Consider the following 22,850-nt stretch of genomic DNA (forward strand, 5'->3'; position numbering starts at 1 on the left):
TTCCAGAAGAATTACCGGGGCTACCTCCACACAGATGTGTAGAATTCCAGATTGATCTCATACCAGGAGCTTCACCTGTAGCCCGATCTCCATATAGACTTGCACCTTCAGAAATGCAAGAATTACAAGACCAGTTGCAAGAATTATCGGACCGTGGATTTATTCGTCCTAGTTTTTCACCTTGGGGTGCTCCTATTCTGTTCGTCAAGAAGAAGGATGGATCTATGAGAATGTGCATAGATTACCGAGAATTAAATAAATTAACGATCAAGAATCGGTACCCATTACCGAGGATTGATGATTTGTTTGATCAATTGCAAGGATCAAGTGTTTATTCTAAGATTGATCTACGCTCCGGATATCATCAGCTGAGAGTGAAGGAAGAAGATGTTCCTAAAACCGCGTTCAGAACCCGTTACGATCACTATGAATTTTTAGTCATGCCTTTTGGATTGACTAATGCTCCAGCAGTATTCATGGATCTAATGAATCGCATCTGTAGACCGTATTTAGACAAATTTGTCATTGTTTTTATAGACGACATATTGATTTACTCGAAGAACAAGGAAGAACATGAGCAACACTTAAGACTGGTACTAGAGATACTCAAGAAAGAAGAATTGTACGCAAAATTTTCGAAGTGTGATTTCTGGTTACAAGAAGTACAATTTTTGGGCCATGTTGTCAGTAAACATGGAATTAAAGTTGACCCCGCCAAGATCGAAGCCATTAGTAAATGGGAAACACCGAAGACTCCAACACAAATCCGCCAATTCTTAGGTCTTGCTGGTTACTACCGAAGATTCATTCAAGATTTCTCTAGAATCGCCAAACCCTTAACTTCATTGACTCAAAAGGGAAAGAAGTATGATTGGTCCACGGAACAGGAATCCTCATTCCAGTTATTAAAGAAGAAGTTAACGTCTGCACCCATTTTGTCATTACCGGAAGGAAATGATGATTTCGTGATCTATTGTGACGCTTTGCGCCAAGGTTTAGGATGTGTATTAATGCAACGCACAAAATTTATCGCATATGCCTCACGACAACTAAAAATTCATGAAAAGAACTATACGACACACGATTTGGAACTTGGAGCAGTAGTTTTTGCACTCAAAATATGGAGACACTATCTATATGGCACCAAGTGTACAGTGTACACCGACCATAAGAGTCTTCAGCATATTTTTGATCAAAAACAACTCAATATGAGGCAACGTCGCTGGGTAGAGTTGTTAAACGATTACGATTGTGAAATCCGTTACCACCCCGGAAAAGCTAATGTTGTAGCTGATGCCCTAAGTCGAAAAGAAAGAGTAAAACCTCTTAGGGTCCGAGCTTTGAATATTACAATTTGTACTGATCTCACAAAGCAAATTTAAGCAGCACAGTTAGAAGCTTTAAAAGAAGAAAATGAAAAAGGTGAAATGAGCAAAGGGTTAGAAAAACAACTTGAAGTAAAAACCGATGGAACCCTGTATTTTGCTGGTAGGATATGGGTACCAAGACATGGTAACCTAAGGCAACTAGTACTAGATGAAGCACACAAAACGAGGTACTCAATTCACCCAGGAAATGGGAAAATGTACCACGATCTCAAGAAGTTCTATTGGTGGCCTAATATGAAGACAGAAATTGCTACTTATGTAAGCAAATGTTTGACGTGTGCAAAGGTTAAAGCTGAGCACCAAAAGCTGTCAGGATTACTGCAACAACTAGAAATTCCGCAGTGGAAATGGGAAAGAATAACCATGGATTTCATTACGAAATTGCCAAGGACTGCAAGTAGTCATGATACTATTTGGGTGATAGTTGATCGTCTAACTAAATCAGCTCACTTCCTACCAATAAAGGAGACAGACAGTATGGAGAAATTAGCACGCCTATATTTGAAGGAAGTAGTTTCCAGTCATGGTGTACCCATCTCCATCATATCTGATCGCAACACCCGATTCACATCACGTTTTTGGCAATCATTACAAAAAGCATTGGGAACTCGATTAGATATGAGCACCGCTTATCACCCACAGACAGATGGTCAAAGTGAAAGAACAATACAAACATTGGAAGACATGTTACGGGCATGCGTGATTGACTTTGGAACCAGGTGGGATTGACACTTACCGTTGGCAGAATTTTCATACAATAACAGCTATCATACGAGCATCAACGCAACGCCATTTGAAGCACTTTACGGTAGAAAGTGCAGATCTCCTATATGTTAGAGTGAAGTAGGAGAAAGACAACTTACTGGACCAGAAATTATTCACGAAACCACCAAAAAGATCATTCAAATACAACAGCGATTGAAAACGGCCATGAGTCGCCAAAAGAGTTATGCTGATGTAAGAAGAAAACCGCTAGAATTTCAAGTGGGCGACAAAGTCATGTTGAAAGTGTCACCCTGGAAAGGCGTTGTACGATTCAGTAAACGAGGAAAGCTAATTCCTAGGTACGTAGGACCCTTTGAAATCACCGAAAGAATTGGAATAGTTGCTTATCGATTAAAGCTACCGCAAGAACTTAGTAGTGTTCACAACACATTTCACGTGTCAAATTTGAAGAAATGTTTAGCTGAAGAGGATGTCGTAATTCCTCTTGACGAAATACGAATCAATGATAAACTCCATTTTATCAAAGAACCTGTTGAAATCATGGACCGTGAGGTCAAACAATTAAAACAAAGCAAAATACCGATAGTTAGGGTTTGTTGGAACGCTAGACGAGGACCCGAGTTTACTTGGGAACGTGATGATCAAATGAAGCAAAAGTATCCACATTTGTTCACTGATATCGCTCATGAAGCAGGTACTACTCAAAATTTTGGGACGAAATTTTCTTTAACGGGGAGGTACTGTGATGACCCGAAAAATTTCGACTAATTTAAACCAATTCTCTATACGATTTATTATTTTGACACGTTAAACAAAGTCTGTTAGATTGAGTCTCAAAATTTTAGAACTGTTTCATATATATAATAACCTTTGATTACTCTCGACGATTCATGAACAATTATATGTATGTATATATATATATATATATATATATATATATATATATATATATATATATATATATATATATATATATGTACAAGTAAAAATGACTTTCCTACAGTAAAACCCTATTTGCTACAGTAAAAATTACTTTGCTACAGTAAAATACTATTTGTTACAGTAAAACACTATTTGCTACAGTAAAATACTATTTGCTACAGTAAAAATACTATTTGATGTCGACGAACTAGCAAACAAAAACAGAAAAGGCGGCCATGCGATTGCATGGCAAAAACACTGAAAACTCATGCGATCGTATGAGCTACAGTAAATCGAAAAGTACTATAAAAGGTCCGTTTTGCTCGACGAATATTTCATAAATTTTCTTCTGTAATTTATTTTTATTTATATTATAATTATAATTTTAAATTTAAGTTTAATAATAATAATAAGGTATATACGAGAGTGTTTTAATTTGGGTTTCAAACCGCTTTAAGCTAAGGAAGTATTGGGTATTGTTCGGGGTATTGTTCTTGAATCCAAGGCCAACCATACAGTCGTCTACCATCATTACGTCTACGCAATTTACCTACAATATTGAATCGCAATATTGAACTGTGAGTTATAGTCTCCCTTTTTAAATGCTTTAAATATTTTTGGGCTGAGAATACATGCAATTTATTTTAAACGCAATATGACACAAGTACATACTAAATTCTACACTGAGTTAAATCGAAAATCCCTTAGCTTTGGTAACTAGTGTCACACCCCCCAAAATGGACCAGGGGTAATTGTGACCAATCATATCATAACACAGTTGTATCAACGAGAACGACTCTATATGAGACTTTTTAAATAAAACCTTTGTTAATAAAACAGCGGAAGCAGTAATACATGTTTACATTATTATTAAAACGTAAAATAAATGTTTATAAACTAAAATATAATATGCGATGTGGACTCCATGCAAGCATCAAATCTATCATCACAAAGTTGCAAACAGCTAGCTCAATCATCACCTGAGACAAAACATGCCTAAAGTGTCAACCAAAAAGGTTGAGTGAAATTCACAGGTTTATAAATAATATCCAAAGTTTTAGACCACAAGATTTAGTTTAAAGTTGATTGATATAGAAATATCAATCTAAAAGTGTTGCTACATTTTGTAATATCGCTACTAAACAAGTTTACCCTATGACACCTTGTACTGTCAGTGTCGTGGAATCATTATTATGTAACCAAAGACCAACGGTCGAATGGTTAGAGACGTTACTCTCAATAGGCCTACTCACAATAATTAAGTTTGCATTTAAACGTAACAATTGACGATATTACGGTAGGGATTTAGCATGAATCAAAGCATGACAACATAGTTAACAATTTAGTACTTGTGTCTAAGTGTAAAACAGTTATAAAGCAAGCATGTGTCTCACCCCAAAAGTTATAAATAGTTAAGTAAACAGTAAAAGTGGGGCTATGAAAATCACCTTAGTAGCACAAAAGAGTATTCCACGAAAGAATTGAACGGAAGGACGTGACCGAGATCTCAACCTAGAGATAGAACGTATGATCTGACATTGCCTAACAGCAATAGTATATAGTACTATATTGATAGTAATGGTTCACTAAAGAATTTCCATTTTCGGAAGGTTACTATTTATGGAAAGTTTTCACTTATAGTAATTTTCCAATTTTAGAAAGTTCGGGTTAATCTTTAGCAAGACGTTGTACAACTTTACTCAAACTTCATTGCTATCAAATAAGTCAGGAATGACCAGATGTAACCGGGAGCCCAGGACTCTTGACCAGAATCTAAGTCATGGCATTCGAGATCCACAAGCTTACCCATAAATGGCAACCTAGACATCATTCACTTACGACCGTGAGTAGCGATGAAGTTCACATTAATTGTATATTATCTTTGATTAACCTTCACTTTAGGTTTATATGTTATTATATATGTTATATTATATTTATTAATGTATTAACAATTTGATTATCTTATATTATATACTATAAGTTATTATTATTAAATTAGTATATTTATAAAATAAGTGTTTATTAATAATGTATTGTTATTAACTTACATTATAAGCATTATACTTTATTATATAGTATACTTAGTTATTAACCGTAAGTTATAATAATAATATTAATTTAGTATATGTAATATACTTATGTTAATCGAAAATCATACTAATATATGTTAATTCGAATATTAATTCATTAAATATTATATTTATAATTTTTATAAACTTAGTTAATTATAAAATTCAGTAGGATATTTTATAAAAATAATTTTATCAAGTTTTTGTATTTATTTCCCACTTTTCTTTATATATATACTCGGTTTATATTAATCAAATTTAATTAGGTAATAAATATTAAATCGACCTAAATAAATAATTTTATATTTTTTACAGGTTCTATATTATGTAAAAATGTTATAAAAATTATTAAATCAAATTTTATATCAAAATATTATTTATTTAATGTTTTCTAATTATTTAACCATTGTAATCGGCCTATAATTAAATAAATAGGAAAAATAATTTAAAATTAATTTTTATATTTTTTTTAAAGTATCTAGTGATGCTACTAATCATATAAAAATTTTATAAAAATAGTTAATACATTTTTGTATTTATTTTGTATTTTCTTTATTATTACTCTCAGTTTAGAATAATGCAAAAGTAAATTCTTTTTAAATACTAATCATCCCATTTATTTAATTTTTATAATTTTTGCTTGTTTATAAAAGTATAATAATCACAAAAAAAATTTATAATTATTTTTATTACTCATTAATATTTTATTACAAATTTTATATTTTTTTATGTTTAAATATAACATAATTCATATTTAATTATAAATAATATTCCATAAATTATCAAAATTATTTTTATACATCATAATGCTTAAAATACTAATTATAACATGTAAACATAATTTATATATATTAAATTTGAATTTTTAAAGAATATACAAAAAAATAAAAGCAATTCGATAAAAAATATAGAAAATACCTCAAGTACTTTCCCAAGTTTGTGAGAGAGTTTTTTCAAAGATTTGATACAAGTTTTTATGAAATGGAAGTGGGTATTTATAGAAAAAAAAGGTTGGTGAAAAGAAAAAATATAAATAAAATAAAGGTGCCAATTTTGACAAAAAATAAAAACATGTTAAAAATGTTTTTAATAAGTTTTTATTTTTGAAAATATTTAGTCAAAATTCATGGGCTCATTATTTAATTTATAAAAAAATCTCTTTTTTTTATAAGCTAAAAATATATATATAATGATTAAAATAACTTATCATTTAATTAATAATTATGTTTCATATAGTTTTAAATATAATACGCATTAATATTAATATTAACTAAAGTTATTTTATATAATTAGTGTAAACTTTAGTTAACAAAAAGTGTCGACTAAAAATAAATATTTGATCAATGTTAAATTTAATTATATATTACGTATGGATAACAACCCTATAGTCAAATTAGTCAATTCAGGTATGGAAATATGAGGGTTGTTATAGTACCTACCCGTTAAAAGAAATTTCGTCCCGAAATTTAGTTGTTGCCATTAATCGGTGTTGTTCGTACATAGACGAGGATATTTACGTTTTATTTGGTTTTCACGTTCCCAGGTATGCTCGGGGCCTTGCGTGAATTCCAACTGATAGAATATTGTTCTGTTTCAAGAATTAAAATCATACAAACCATAATTTCTACAAGTTCTTCTACGAAGTGCATTTTATTATTAATGCGGAGATCATTCAAAATGATGATGTTATACAAGTCATTTCAGTAAATTGGATATATAAAATGTGTTATGAATAATATCGAGCTCATTTAAACCTTGAGCGTTTATGCCACCACGCTAGGGTAGACAAAATAGAGAGGAGTTCATGAAAATCATAGTCATGAAATTTGATAGAGATTGTCATTCTTTACAACAAGAATGATGAATATGAGTTGAAAATATTGTTTTATCAACATTGGATAATATGGATAAAACGATTCGATTATAGGAAGAGTATAAATGAAGTTATCTTAAAATTTTGAAATAAGAAAATATCAGTTTGCCTTAACTTTTGACATAATTAAAGGTGATTTCCGGAATTCAAGGGATTTAAAGGAAATCTTTATAATCTGTATAAGATTTGATTCTCCGGTAATTTAAGGAAATTAAAATTGCCTTGATTGTTGTGTCTAGAATTTTGCTATAAATTAGCTTCTTCTGTTTTATTATCTTCACCACTTCTATACTTTCTTTCTCGATTCATACTTCCAAAAATTGTGAAAATGCTCCATCCAGTTCTTATCCTGGATATTTTTCTGACTATCGTTTCTGTCATTCTTCTTTTTCATTTACCCCCAGAGGAATCTGTTTACTTCTACAATTACCTTGGGGTTATAGTGTTTTTAATTCTCCCGTGTCTTTATGTTGCTATACGCATTGATATACACGGTTTGTAATTTCTGTGTTGTTATCGGGCTTTATATTTTCCCTTATATGTCGGAGCTCTATGCTCTTGTTTTTCCTTCCCGACTTCAAGTCAAGCGAATAATGGTCTAGAATTCGTAGGTATGGAGTTTCGAATGATCATAATATGCAAAGCAGAAGGAAAGGTAATAGCACGATTTGATTTGTCAAATTACTAGAATTACTAAGGATAGAACTATCAAGAATATATATTCTTGATATGTTCAGAGGTTAAGTAGAATGTAAAAGTCATGTAACATGGCAAATGATGATTATAAAGTCTATGAATCATCATCTTCCATTAAAAATTTAGCATGACTTACTGTAATATAATCACGTTGGCCTGACATCATTATATTATACTAACTCATGCTTCAATTCCCAACACTACCTCAAATCATTCAAAATTTAAACTTGTATGTTATAGAAATATAGAAACTAAAACAGTTTCCTTTATTATGTAACACAAATAGTGCGAAGTGATAAATAATTTCGGACAAGAATAGTTATGAAGGTATCTTCAGAAATATAGAGGATATTTATAACGAAAGATATGATGATATCTTAGAATTTTCTAAGATCCAATGATAATGAGGAAAATTCTTCTGTAAGGATTTAGAATGCGTAAGGAGATCTTTTGTGGTTTTCATCAGAATTTGAATCATCTAGATTCTTTGATTACAGGTTTAGTCCTTGTGATTTGTCCATGGTCTCCTTCATGGTTAGCTCAATCCATTTTTCAGTTCTAAATCTGAGCTTTTTCAATATGTCATTCTTTATCATCAAACTTTTGGCCATTAAGACCACCTATAGCTTTTGCTGCTTCGTCAGCATTCTCAAGGTTAACGAATCTGAATCATTGATTATCAATCCGAGGTGTTTTCAAGAATTTTAAATTTGAAGTGTTTAAGCGTAGGATGTAACCATCAATGGTTCTAATTTTGGTGGTTTGACGTGATAATTCATCACAAAATACGAATGAATATATATATGAATTTAGTAATCTTTAGGAAGATAACACCTGCTATAGCTTTACTTGGATTCTGATATGTCAAAATTAGAATATGTAATTGAATTTGTACGAAAATGGTTGTTCTTTAGTGAACGGATACATATATCTTGTGAACGTAAGTAGTATAGTTACTGATTATTGAATTAGAATTGAAGAATGTACAATGCAACATATTAATGTGAGATATAAATATTTCTCGGGTATTACCTACCCGTTAAAATATTTTCACAATTAACCGTTTGTACAAAAGAACTTTAATTACAATCTTTATGGAGATATACGTTCATATATGTATTCTTCAAATATAATATAGATTTAATGAGTTAATATAATATTAAAATCATTTGATTTGCAGTTGGAACAAGAATAAATAATCTTCAAAACTTGAGAGATTACATAATCGTCGCGGAATATTTCTTTAATGGAGTTATGAATCAATACTTTATCGTTCATTGTTATTGATATACCTCGGTATATGATGTTGGTGCTCGTGGAATTCTTGTGAAATTCACATGACACGAATAATGTTTTCTAAAAAGTTTCGAGTACATCGAAAATGGAAGTGTAAAATCAGATATGTATTTGAATAATACACTTGATTTATTATGAAATGGAGTTTATTGTGCTGAAGTAGTGATTAACGATAATTAAGTCATTAACGAAGGATGTACATTATAGCATATTAGTGATATGAATTAACCAAGTAGTACATACTAGTTAAGATTTACACGTAATAGCTTAGTACGAAAAGATTTATTATTGTTTCAAACCATATATATATAAAGTATATATATATAATTCTTCAGGAAGAATGAGCCAATACATCTTAACTCATTATTACTAATATTCCTTGGTATCTATGGGGCGTATGATGTTGATATCCGAGGTACTGAGTGTGATGTTGAGGCGTGAAATGCAGATGTTGTTGTTGGTGATGTTGATGCTGTTGGTGGTGATGCTGATGGTGCTTACAATGCTTGTGGTGTTGGTGATGTTGGTGGTATTGTTGGTACTAGTGGTGCTGGTTATGTTGCTGGTGTTGCTTGTGGTACTTGGGTAGTAGGTGTGAGCCTAGCTTCCAAATCGTGCACTGTTTCCTCCAGGGTTTCTACTTTTTGCTCGAGTCTATGGATTTTTTCTACCCATTCCTCCGTAAGGTTTATCAATTCTTGATATTTAGTTCAAAGTCTTCTAACTTCTTCTAATAACCCTATCTGGTTAGAATTCGGGAGTAGAAGACGAATACTGTCTTGGGCTACATCGAGTCGACCTTTGAGGCGGAAAATCCTTGCGAAAAGAGTGAAAGTGGTATTGCGAACAGGTTCGCCGGTAAGCGGATCAAGTACTCCGACGTTTGGTGGTAAGTTTGGCTTGTGATAAGGAGTACCTTCTTCATTTCTCCATAGGGTGAGTATTTCGCGAACCCATCCCCATTTTCTGAAGAAATCTCGGTAATTGATCGGTGGGTGTGCTCCCGTCACGCTATCTTCGGAGCTAGAGGAACTTGAGGAATCAGAGGAGAAATCCATATTATGTGTTTGGAATAAGGTTTGATATGAAATGGGTGTTGAATATTGAATGATATATTCGTCTCCTTGAATACGTATATATATATAAAGATTTCCGTAATTTACGGAGGAAATTTAGGAAAAGTGTTAGACAAAGTCTATTGGGATAGATATGATAAGATATGATTTGTCTATACTCCATTTATGCAATAATTGCAGTATGACGTGTCTAGATTAAAAATAATAAGTATGTAATCAGATAATGATTAAAGACTTTCAATTAGTAATGGCCTATTCAGGTCTAGGGCTTGAGCTATAGGATCCTTTAAATTGGTAATCCAAACCCTTCCATTCTAGAGTTTCGTAGACGCCATCCGTCAAGAAAATTCAATGATAAAAAATAACGAGAAAACAAAGATTTAAAAGTAACGAATATGAGTAGTGATGACATTATAATATCTTCGAGATTCTCGATAACTCAATGACATTTTCCGGTTCGCAAACCGATGCATAAAGGCATAAAGCATATAGGTACGTGGTATAACAAGGAGGTTATATACGTTTGAGTATGAATAGTAACAAATATTGGAGTTTCAAAAATCATGGATAATATTTCATGTAATACATATGTAATACACAAAACCATGATAGATGACATAGGAATGTCGAGAACGGTATCGCATTTAAATGTGGTAGCGGAATTGAATAGTACTTAGGAGAATGAGTAGAGTTCTTAGATTGGCTCAGCATTCTAAGATAAGTAAAGTTTCTAAAGTATAGTGTAGCATTTAACAGTTAAAGGCAACAATTAAAGGCACTATAGTCGAAGGAAGTTGTAGTCCTACATTGCTAAGGTACCTAATTGTATAAGGCACACTTAAAATGCAATCCTGGTTCTCTACAACAACCTGCTCTGATACCAATCTGTCACACCCCCAAAATGGACCAGGGGTAATTGTGACCAATCATATCATAACATAGTTGTATCAACGAGAACGACTCTATATGAGACTTTTTAAATAAAACCTTTGTTAATAAAACAGCGGAAGCAGTAATACATGTTTACATTATTATTAAAACGTAAAATAAATGTTTATGAACTAAAATATAATATGCGATGTGGACTCCATGCAAGTATCAAATGTATCATCACAAAGTTGCAAACAGCTAGCTCAATCATCACCTGAGACAAAACATGCCTAAAGTGTCAACCAAAAAGGTTGAGTGAAATTCACAGGTTTATAAATAATATCCAAAGTTTTAGACCACAAGATTTAGTTTAAAGTTGATTGATATAGAAATATCAATCTAAAAGTGTTGCTACATTTTGTAATATCGCTACTAAACAAGTTTACCCTATGACACCTTGTACTGTCAGTGTCGTGGAATCATTATTATGTAACCAAAGACCAACGGTCGAATGGTTATAGACGTTACTCTCAATAGGCCTACTCACAATAATTAAGTTTGCATTTAAACGTAGCAATTGACGATATTACGGTAGGGATTTAGCATGAATCAAAGCATGACAGCATAGTTAACAATTTAGTACTTGTGTCTAAGTGTAAAACAGTTATAAAGCAAGCATGTGTCTCACCCCAAAAGTTATAAATAGTTAATTAAACAGTAAAAGTGGGGCTATGAAAATCACCTTAGTAGCACAAAAGAGTATTCCACGAAAGAATTGAACGGAAGGACGTGACCGAGATCTCAACCTAGAGATAGAACGTATGATCAGACATTGCCTAACAGAAAATAGTATATAGTACTATATTGATAGTAATGGTTCACTAAATAATTTCTATTTTCGGAAGGTTACTATTTATGGAAAGTTTTCACTTATAGTAATTTTCCAATTTTAGAAAGTTCGGGTTAATCTTTAGCAAGACGTTGTACAACTTTACTCAAACTTCGTTGCTATCAAATAAGTCCGGAATGACCAGATATAATCGGGGGCCCAGGACTCTTGACCAGAATCTAAGTCATGGCATTCGAGATCCACAAGCTTACCCATAAATGGCAACCTAGACATCATTCACTTACGACCGTGAGTAGCGATGAAGTTCACATGAATTGTACATTATCTTTGATTAACCTTCACTTTACGTTTATATGTTATTATATATGTTATATTATATTTATTAATGTATTAACAATTTGATTATCTTATATTATATACTATAAGTTATTATTATTAAATTAGTATAGTTATAAAATAAGTGGTTATTAATAATGTATTGTTATTAACTTACATTATAAGCATTATACTTTATTATATAGTATACTTAGTTATTAACCGTAAGTTATAATAATAATATTAATTTAGTATATGTAATATACTTATGTTAATCGAAAATCATACTAATATATGTTAATTCGAATATTAATTCATTAAATATTATATTTATAATTTTTATAAACTTAGTTAATTATACAATTCAGTAGGATATTTTATAAAAATAATTTTATCAAGTTTTTGTATTATTTCCCACTTTTCTTTATATATATACTCGGTTTATATTAATCAAATTTAATTAGGTAATAAATATTAAATCGACCTAAATAAATAATTTTATATTTTTTACAGGTTCTATATTATGTAAAAATATTATAAAAATTATTAAATCAAATTTTGTATCAAAATATTATTTATTTAATGTTTTCTAATTATTTAACCATTGTAATCGGCCTATAATTAAATAAATAGGAAAATTAATTTAAAATTAATTTTTATATTTTTTTTAAAGTATCTAGTGATGCTACTAATCATATAAAAATTTTATAAAAATATTTAATACACGTTTGTATTTATTTTGTATTTTCTTTATTATTACTCTCGGTTTAGAATAATGCAAAAGTAAATTCTTTTTAAATACTAATTGTCCCATTTATTTAATTTTTATAATTTTTTCTTGTTTATAAAAGTATAATAATCTCAAAAAAAAATTATAATTATTTTTATTACTCTTTAATATTTTATTACGAATTTTATATTTTTTTATGTTTAAATATAACATAATTCGTATTTAATTATAAATAATATTCCATAAATTATCAAAACTATTTTTATACATCATAATGCTTAAAATACTAGTTATAACATGTAAACATAATTTATATATATTAAATTTGAATTTGTAAAGAATATATAAAAAAATAAAAGCAATTCGATAAAAAATATAGAAAATACCTCAAGTACTTTCTCAAGTTTGTGAGAGAGTTTTTTCAAAGATTTGATACAAGTTTTTATGAAATGGAAGTGGGTATTTATAGGAAAAAAATGGTTGGTGAAAAGAAAAAATATAAATAAAATAAAGGTGCCAATTTTGACAAAAAATAAAAATATGTTAAAAATGTTTTTAATAAGTTTTTATTTTTGAAAATATTTAGTCAAAATTCATGGGCTCATTATTTAATTTATAAAAAAATCTCTTTTTTATAAGCTAAAAATATATATATAATGATTAAAATAACTTATCATTTAATTAATAATTATGTTTCATATAGTTTTAAATATAATACGCATTAATATTAATATTAACTAAAGTTATTTTATATAATTAGTGTAAACTTTAGTTAACAAAAATGTCGACTAAAAATAAATATTTGATCAATGTCAAATTTAATTATATATTACGTATGGATAACAACCCTATAGTCAAATTAGTCAATTCAGGTATGGAAATATGAGGGTTGTTATAACTAGTAGCTGCCAGTACATAGGATATGGACTGGTGGGCGCGAATAATTGTATATGGATCCATAGGACTTGACATCCCCGTCTGAGCTAGAGCGCTAGCCTTTTAACGGACGTATGTTATTTGAGTTTAAGACACGTTGGTTTGCGTGTATTAAAACGAATGGGGTAATTATCACTATAGCGTTAAGTTTAGTTACTAGGGTGCTCTGTTACGTAGAATCTATTGATAAACTTTTGATGAAATCTTGTGGTCTATCTTTATATATGTTTATGACTCGAGCAATTAAACCTATAACTCACCAACATTCGTGTTGACTTTTTAGCATGTTTTATTCTCAGGTCCTTAGAATGCTTCCGCTGTGATGTGCTTGTTGCCTGCATGGAGTCTCTCATGCTTTGTACAAAGTTTATTGCATTCAAAATAAAACTGCGTTGTGTAATAAATAATTGGACTGTGATGTCAACCTGTAAATTAAAGACTTATGTATTTCGGGGTTTTGCTTATACCTAAGCACTCGCCCGCATGTTTATAACTTTCTATGTTTAGAAAGTCACTTATTTTAATGAATGCAATATTTTATCAAAACGTATCATATAGAGGTCAAAACCTCACTGTGGAATCAATGATTAACGTGCCGCGTCAATAGCGATTTTGACGGGTCGTTACAATATGGGTGAATGATCGAAGCCGAATATGCCCCTTTTTGCTTGGTAACCTAAGAATTAGTAAACCGATCTACTAATTGACGCGAATCCTAAAGATAGATCTATTGGGCCTAACGAACCCCATCCATGGTTGCGGATGCTTTAGTACTTCGATGTTGTTTTATCATGTCCGATGGATGTCCCGGAATGATAGGGGATATTCTTTTATGCATCTTGTTAATGTCAGTTACCAGGTGTTCACCATATGAATGATTTTTATGCATGCTGTTTACAAGAAATGGAAATATGAAATCTTGTGGTCTATTAATACGAATTGATAAATATATAGGCTAAACATATAACTCACCAACATTTTTGTTGACTTCTTAAGCATGTTTATTCTCAGGTGATTGTTAAGAGCTTCCGTTGTTGCATACTAAATTAAGGACAAGATTTGGAGTCCATGCTTGTATAATATTGTTTAAAAACTGCATTCGAAAACTTATGTTGATGTGTAATATTATTGTAAACCATTATGTAATGGTCGTGTGAAAAACGCTATATTTTAGATTATCATTATTTGATAATCGTCGTAATATTTTAAAGGTTACTGTTTGTTTTAAAATCGAATGCAGTCTTTGAAAAACGTCTCATATAGAGGTCAAAACCTCGCAACGAAATCAATTAATATGGAACGTTTATAATCAATATGAACGGGACATTTCACATGTTCCATCTCACTACTTGACATCTTGACCAAAGTTCTCCATACAGCGTGTTTTGATGAGTTCATATCCAGTTTGAGCGTCCGCTCTGCTCCCGCTATAACTGCGAGGGGATATATATATATATATATATATATATATATATATATATATATATATATATATATATATATATATATATATATATATATATATATATATATATATATATATATATAGTGGTAGGATCAAGAGGGAAGTAACCAATCGGGGGAAGCGGGGGGAAGCAATTTTTTTTTTCATTTTTTGAAAAAACTTTGTTCACGAACATTATAGATTGGATGAAAATATGAACATTTAATAAAGACACTTTGTGATAAATGTTTTTATTTTGGCGGAAAAACGCTCGAAGAACTAATATATAACAATTATCGTGTTTTTCGAGCGTATGTTTTGAGGTTTTAGATATTAGGGTTTCGATATTAGGATTTAGATATTAGGGTTTAGAAATTTAAGGTTTAAGATTTAGATTGAGTTTTTAACACGAACGGTTTAGAGTTTAGGGTTTAGGGTTTAGGGTTTAGAGTTTGGTTTTTTGAGTTTATGAAAATAAACCCAAAACACCAAACCCTAAACCCTAAACTCTAAATCGGGCAAAATTTTACTTCACAAAACATGAAGACAAAAAACGTTAACATTCTTCACGAACAATATTATCTTGAATGTTATTTTTGTCGATCGTTTTCCCGCCTAAATAATAACATTCATCACGAAGTGTCTTTTCTAAATGTTCATATTTTCGTGTGAACTTGATGACTAAAAAAAAAATTCCAAAAAAAAAAAACGGAAAAAAAAAAATTTTTGCTTCCCCCCGATTGGTTATTTCCCCATTGATCCTGCCCATATATATATATATATATATATATATATATATATATATATATATATATATATATATATATATATATATATATATATATATATATATATGTATATATATGTATTGTTAGCCCGTATTCTATAAGAGCCCATTAATTTTCTTAGCTCATCGGGTTTATTGTCTAGATGCTTATTTATTGTTCGGATTCCCATAGTTGTAGGATGGCAATCAACATTGATATTTCACCTATTATGAATTTTTACATGGATGTGGGTTTGATCAATTCTAATAAACATGATGCCTTGAATAAATCAAGATTGCAAATAGAGTACCTAAAGCGATTTTATGAGCCAAACATTTCATATATGACAATGACATAATGTGACTTTGAAGAAAATTTACTAATATATCCAAAGCTTGAACAATGACCTCAACTACTACATGTACATTGAACACAATAACTGTCATCTAATAAATAAGTGTAATCATAAACGCTTATAAAACAACTCACACAACACAATTGATGTTGAACCAAACACAATATTTACAAAATTATTAGTATTCGAACACTTCATCAAACAGTTTTATGCATGAAAAAAGACGCTTAGACATCTTCATACACCCGTTTAAAAATATTAAAAAATTTCTTTATTTAAACACATTTAATAACTCATAAGCGAAAACATAATGTTTACGGGTAATAGCGCGGACAGAAAGTTTTGTATTTGTGCGGATACGGCTTGAAAGGTTTTTGTTGGGGTTGGCATGTTCATGTGAGCAAATTTCGTAAAGGCGGAGTGAAGAAAATTTGTTTTAAAGGTGGGGTCAAAACGAAAGATAGGGATATGAAGAAGACCGTGACGGATAACTCGTTTTGTTTATAGGATTGTAGTGATGATGACGAGGTGGAGGTTGCGATTCAAAAAACCTTCAAAGACACTCAAAAATACGGGGATTGTAAGTGGTCTTACGTGGGTTCGGGGTCGGGTGGTGTGTTAGAAAAAGGGGGGTTTCTTGACGAGTTTAGAAATGCTGGTTTGAATTCCACCGGTGACGGAATCGGAATCGAGTCGACCTTTTCGTTCAAGGCTAGTACGGGCGTTGGAGTCGACAACAACATCAGCGTAATTAGATAGGGTGTTTGTATTTGTTTAGTTGGTTGGTAAGAAACAAAGGAATAATTGTAATTAAGAAAGGTTGTGCGCATAAAAAAAGCAAAATAAATAAAACACGTTGTGCAGAAAGTTTACTTGTCAAAATCAAAAGTGAAAACATGAGTAGAGATAACATAAAAAATATTTAGACTTCATATTTATACATGTAAATAAAAATTTTATTAATCAAAAGTGGTGAGCATGTTAGTTGAATCAAAATGATCGATATAATTGTGGCAACAACGACCATCCGAACGGGGAACGTAAGACAACGACAATGACTCGACGAAGGAGACAAGGGGCACAAAAGGTGGCAAGACAACAACCACATCGATACTGACTTGAGAAATGAAGAAATATAAAGTGTCATGAAACTCATGACCTCCATAGCTTTATCATCCAAGAATCATTTCAAAATTATATTTCAACACTCATTCAACAAACCAACTTAACTAAGAACATAGTTGTTGTCGTAGGGATGTATCTAATGATAATGATAACTCTCTTTAATTAATATATATAAAAGTAACTGATAAAAGATAAAGTGCAAATAGCTTAAAAATAACATAAAAAATTAAAATTTCCTAATAAGTGGAGTATCACTAATACAATTGCTCAGAAAGAACTATGATTTAGTTCTGGTGTGTAAAAAGATCGTTAAGTGAAATAAACGTTGCGATTGAGATAAAAATCGATCTATGAGATATTTTCTTCATTTTTCTCCTTATGTGTAAATTCCACGTCATCTTCATATTTTTTATCGATGTAAGGGTAATATCTTGCAAATGTATCATAAAAGCAAAAAATAAAAATAAAAAAAAAATAAATAAATAAAGTAAATATCACTTAGAGATGAAAATACACATCAGTAATAAAAATATAAAAAATTCAAGATGTCTGATTTTACCACAATTGCAATGCTTTTCTAATCAGATATATTTTTACACACCAAATTGAAATTAGAGTCATTATTGGGCAATGTGAAAGTGATATTCCCTTTACCGGAAATTTTAATTTTTTATTTTACCTTTTTATGATTCAATCTTATAGTACTTACACGTCGTAAATAAATTACTACAAAAAATCTATTTGAGAAGCAGTGACGGATCTAGGAGTTGTTTTCACGGGTGTCACTAGTTTGAAGCTAAAAAAAAAAATAATTACGCTATCTAAAATGTCACACAAAAAAGATATACTACGTGTTTTATTGTAAAACTAGTCAAAGACCCGCGACTTCGCGGGTTTTATTATAAAAATAGTTACGGATAAGAAGAATCGTAATAAATGTTTAAGCATTTTGATGTTGAAAATGAAATAAGCTGAAATTGTATTGAGATAAAAACATAACATTCGTGAAAAACAAATACAACAACAACAAAACCCAATACCACACGTGTGGTGTATGGGGGATGTGGGATGTTAACAATCCTTCCCCCTATCTTTGTGGAAAAATATCTAATAAAAAAACTACAGAGAAGAAATAAACATTATTTATATGGGTATGGATTCCAAATGGCGATTAAAGGAAATTATTCGTTTGTGGTAGTTGTGAAATGCAAGCAATGTCATCGATCTTTGTCTTATGGTTAGTATATCTTGCAAGCAATTTCCAATGTTTTATTCATAGAAGAAAAGTCTCTTTTATCAACAAATGATTTTCCTGAAAAAGAATTAGTTAAAGTATAATGAAAATTTTCAATGTGAGTTTGTAATGTTCATTTCTTCCTTTAGAGCAGTTAATTTCAATGATTCCATCTTTTCCGCTTGTTGTTCGTTGATTAGGACATGGTTACTAATAAACTGAAATACAAAATCATATTCTATTGATTATTGATTATAAGTAGACATTGACATTGTTATTTGTAAGCAAATGAAAAGAATTTATTTAATGAAGGTACATATATAGATAAAAAAAAATTGGTTATCCTGACTATATCTGATGGTCGAAATCCACCAACCCATGAAAGAAATTGTTCTTCATGAGGCATCTAAGATTCAAAAAAATAATCAACACGTTGATCTTTAATGCATCACTTTTTAGTCTCACTAATTTAATGAAATGTTTAAAGATATAGTGGTTCACAAAGTCAATAACTTTCTCAATACATTGTGTCATCAAAATGATTTTAGTACCTATAACCAACTGATCTAACGAAACCATTTGTGCATATCATGTTATTTAAAGCCGTTAACGTGCACAAACAAAGCCATTTGTCTTGGTGTCACTCCTTGTTCTATCAAGTCAACCCAACCATGATTATAATACATAATACATTTAAAGGATACCATGAAGTATTCACCAATGACACCTTTTCCATATCGTTTGAGGGTAAAGGGGTGGGGGGTTTTACTTGGTCGTGCCATTGGATCGGTTTCAAGGTTTCCTCCCGGTCAACAATGGGGGCGGGGTTATTATCACTGCATCGGCATAGTCGAAACGGGAGATGATCGTAACGGGTGGTTTAGTCCCCCTCAGGTGATCCCAATCGCTGTTGAAAAAAAAATACATTTAAAGGACACCAAAGTAAGCTTAGCAAAAAAAATGAAAACGTAATATCGAGCTCCATACTAATAAAACATTCTAAATCTTCCGAAAACTCTGCACATACTTATACTGCTAAAGGATCCAATAACATATTTAAAAAAGATAAGTCGCCAGTTAGTTAAAAGAAATGGTAACATGATACCATGCCTTACAATTGGGGTAAATGTTCTTAAATTTGAAAATTTCCCTTATGCAATTTCTCGCATTCAAAAAAAGTCCAAACAGAATAGAAGAAAAAACAATATCACAAGTATGACTTTAATTAGAAATATTTATTTAAAAAGTTACTGTAAACTTAACACAATCACCATCAAAATAAGTTGTCCGCTGAAAGACGGTGCATCCATGAAATTAGCACATCAAATCTCATATTTGTCAACAGTCTTGCCCTGATGTTATAAAAAATAACTCATGCTTGACTATCAATGTTAAATAGATAAAGGAAATCCCCAGTTAAGGTAACTTACCTTGCATTATTATTGATGATGATCATGCAACATCTGTCAAGTTCCACAAATTGATAACTTTTTAGGTAAGATATGGAAAAAATAATGTTAGAGAAGCGTGCCAAATTTTAGACTGGCCCGTACAACATTTAACATTGTGATTCTGTTATGTAATCTTAATGCGTGTACAAAATTAATACTTACAATTAAACCCAATTGTTCTTTTTCATATGGCAGAAATATCCAAAATCCTAACGATAGTTGTACCTGGGTAAGATCTCGTAAGAGCTGTATATAAGCGACCAGACCTTCGCTGATGGCTTTTACATTTCCCAAGCTGATCTGAAGATAGAAAAAAAACTGGATGCTTTCAAGTTTCGAATTTGTTTTACCAAAATGTAAAAAGAACTAAAAATGGAATACAGATAAATATGGCTACTTCATCTCATTTATAAAATATAAGTTTCAATCCATCACAGCCCAGCTTAGCCCATTTTGATAGCTTTCCAAACCCACTCATTTTCCCAATACAACTAAACCATCTAGATCTTCTTGGAATATTTGTAGCATCATAATATTGTCGAGATAGTGAAACCTTGAGGGAGTTGTAGCATCATAAGATCAGTATACGTTCAAAAGTGCAACATGCCATAACTTACTCTTAATTTGACATTAACACTGAACCGCCACCTTGTAAAGAGTTTTTACATGGGCAGTCACTTGGAGTTCTCATGTTGAAGTTACCCGCGACACGTATGTATGCAGCCTTTGATAAGAGGTTGTTTAGTCACCTTTATTATTTCCAATAGAACCAAACTGATACACAAAAACATAATGTACTTTCTTGTAGCACTAATCGCTTCACGATTCTTCATTTTTCTACCGACTGAACAGGAGGCTTCCATTTTTCAACATACAAATCATGCAATCAAGAATACATATATCCATGTTTAACAACGACTCACTGAGAATCATGTTACGTATATAAAAGCAAATATACTCATAGGAGTGATATAATAGGCTAGACATAGCCATGTGAACTGCAATCAACTATATAAGAAAACTATCAAGCATGTACTAAACCTATCATTATACCAAACAAATAAGTCAAAGCCTTTTGGTCAGGTTTGCATTTTTACATTATCAACTAATACTTGAATTTTGCAACTAATTTCAGCTCAATTATCCAACACACAATATTGTTTATAAAAGGTGTTAATGAGCACATTTAAAAGAGCCATATGTACCTGTACACCAGCATATTGTTTATATTGTTTCCATGCTTTGTGGATCTTGTAATCAGTAGATAGCAATGTGTTCATAACATTGTAAGATGAAGGCATAATAATACTCTTATTTGAGAATTAATGGAGTTAGATGTATACCTTCATAACATCGTAAGAAAAACTGAATAAGAACCCAACAGAAAAATTAAAACCTCTACAGATGATCAAGTTCCACTAGAAGACGAGACTACATCAAATCATAATCTCCTCCTACACAAGGAAAACACATCAATTTATACCGCACATTTAATACATTACTCTATTAAGTTAACAGAGTCAGTTACCTATCAACGTAGATCCTTCAACCAAATCATACAAAGAATAACAGATAAACAAAATAACGAAATATGTTAAAATTGAGTAAAATTAAACAAAATCCATAAACCCTAATAGCAAATATGAACATATATACAAAAAGTTTTAGATACAGATTCAATTATAAGAAATAATATTAAAAAAACCTTCTTTGATGTCTAAGATGGTTCTTCTTAAATCAATGATTAATTGATTCATCAATATACAATTGGGTTTCCAAATAACAGCGATAATCCATTTATCAATTTATCAATCGATAAATAACAGCATAAATAGATAACGGTATGCTCAAAATCTGATGAAACGAACCTTAGCTTTTAAATGGAAGATGTTAAATCGTTTGAATCAAAGATATATAATCGAATTCTGATTATGTCTGACGATTTTTGTGAGGAATCAATGATTTAGAGTTTATCGAAAATATTCATGTTGTATACTTGCGTGTTTGGGCATTCAAAATGGTTTTTGGGAAGATAAAAATGCTGAGGTGGTGGCTGGGATTTTATGAACGTGGAAGATAAAATGATGAAGTATTCTGTTTGTTAAATTGAAGAATATGTTCAGTATTGATGATGATTCCGGATTTCTCGCAATTGTGATGATGATAATTTTGGTATATTAAAACTTATTACAATAAAAAGACCATCATATATATGGACTTGTTGAAATTGTATCAAATCCATTTAATTTTTGAAACCTCATTCCCGATTTATTGGGCATAAGATCGATTACAGTTACGATTATGATATACATTTGTATTTTTGAAATTTGGTTTTAAATATTAATTATTTACGTTTGAACTTAATTGTAAATGTAAGTTAAAGTGAGGTTATTGATGTCATTATTATTGTAATTGAAAATTGTATTAGGTAATAATTTTTTCAAGATTAAATCCAACGGTTGTATTTATTTGTTTAGTTAGAATGGATGGTCAAGATCAATTATTTGAAAAGATTATTACTGAATTAAGCTTCTGCTTTAATAAGAAGAGGGATATCATAGTTATTTCATTATAAGGTTGAAAGCAACATGTAAATTTAATATTAAATACATTTATAATAGTAAATATGTAAGCATATATCAATATTTTGTATTTATATATTTTTTTTCGAGCAATGTTGCAAAAGTCATGAGACGGGGTCGAGATGGTCGGGTCCTAAAAAGGTCGA

At 30.8% G+C, this 22,850-nt stretch overlaps 1 long non-coding RNA gene across 2 annotated transcripts; it reads right to left on the reverse strand.

Moving 5' to 3' along the window:
• Positions 1-19,361: 19,361 nt before the first annotated feature.
• LOC139893252 (uncharacterized) lies at positions 19,362-22,272 on the reverse strand. 2 transcript variants are annotated; one of them, XR_011774427.1, is made up of 4 exons: positions 21,991-22,272; positions 21,466-21,576; positions 20,348-21,372; positions 19,362-20,134 (listed from the first exon to the last, which is right to left on the reverse strand). It is a non-coding gene; the product is annotated as an uncharacterized lncRNA (long non-coding RNA). The 2 variants fall into 2 exon arrangements; XR_011774426.1 differs by having other exon boundaries at positions 19,362-21,372.
• Positions 22,273-22,850: the final 578 nt, after the last annotated feature.

This window comes from Rutidosis leptorrhynchoides, chromosome 2 (assembly GCF_046630445.1).
Source record: "Rutidosis leptorrhynchoides isolate AG116_Rl617_1_P2 chromosome 2, CSIRO_AGI_Rlap_v1, whole genome shotgun sequence".
NCBI classification, from domain to species: Eukaryota; Viridiplantae; Streptophyta; class Magnoliopsida; order Asterales; family Asteraceae; genus Rutidosis; species Rutidosis leptorrhynchoides.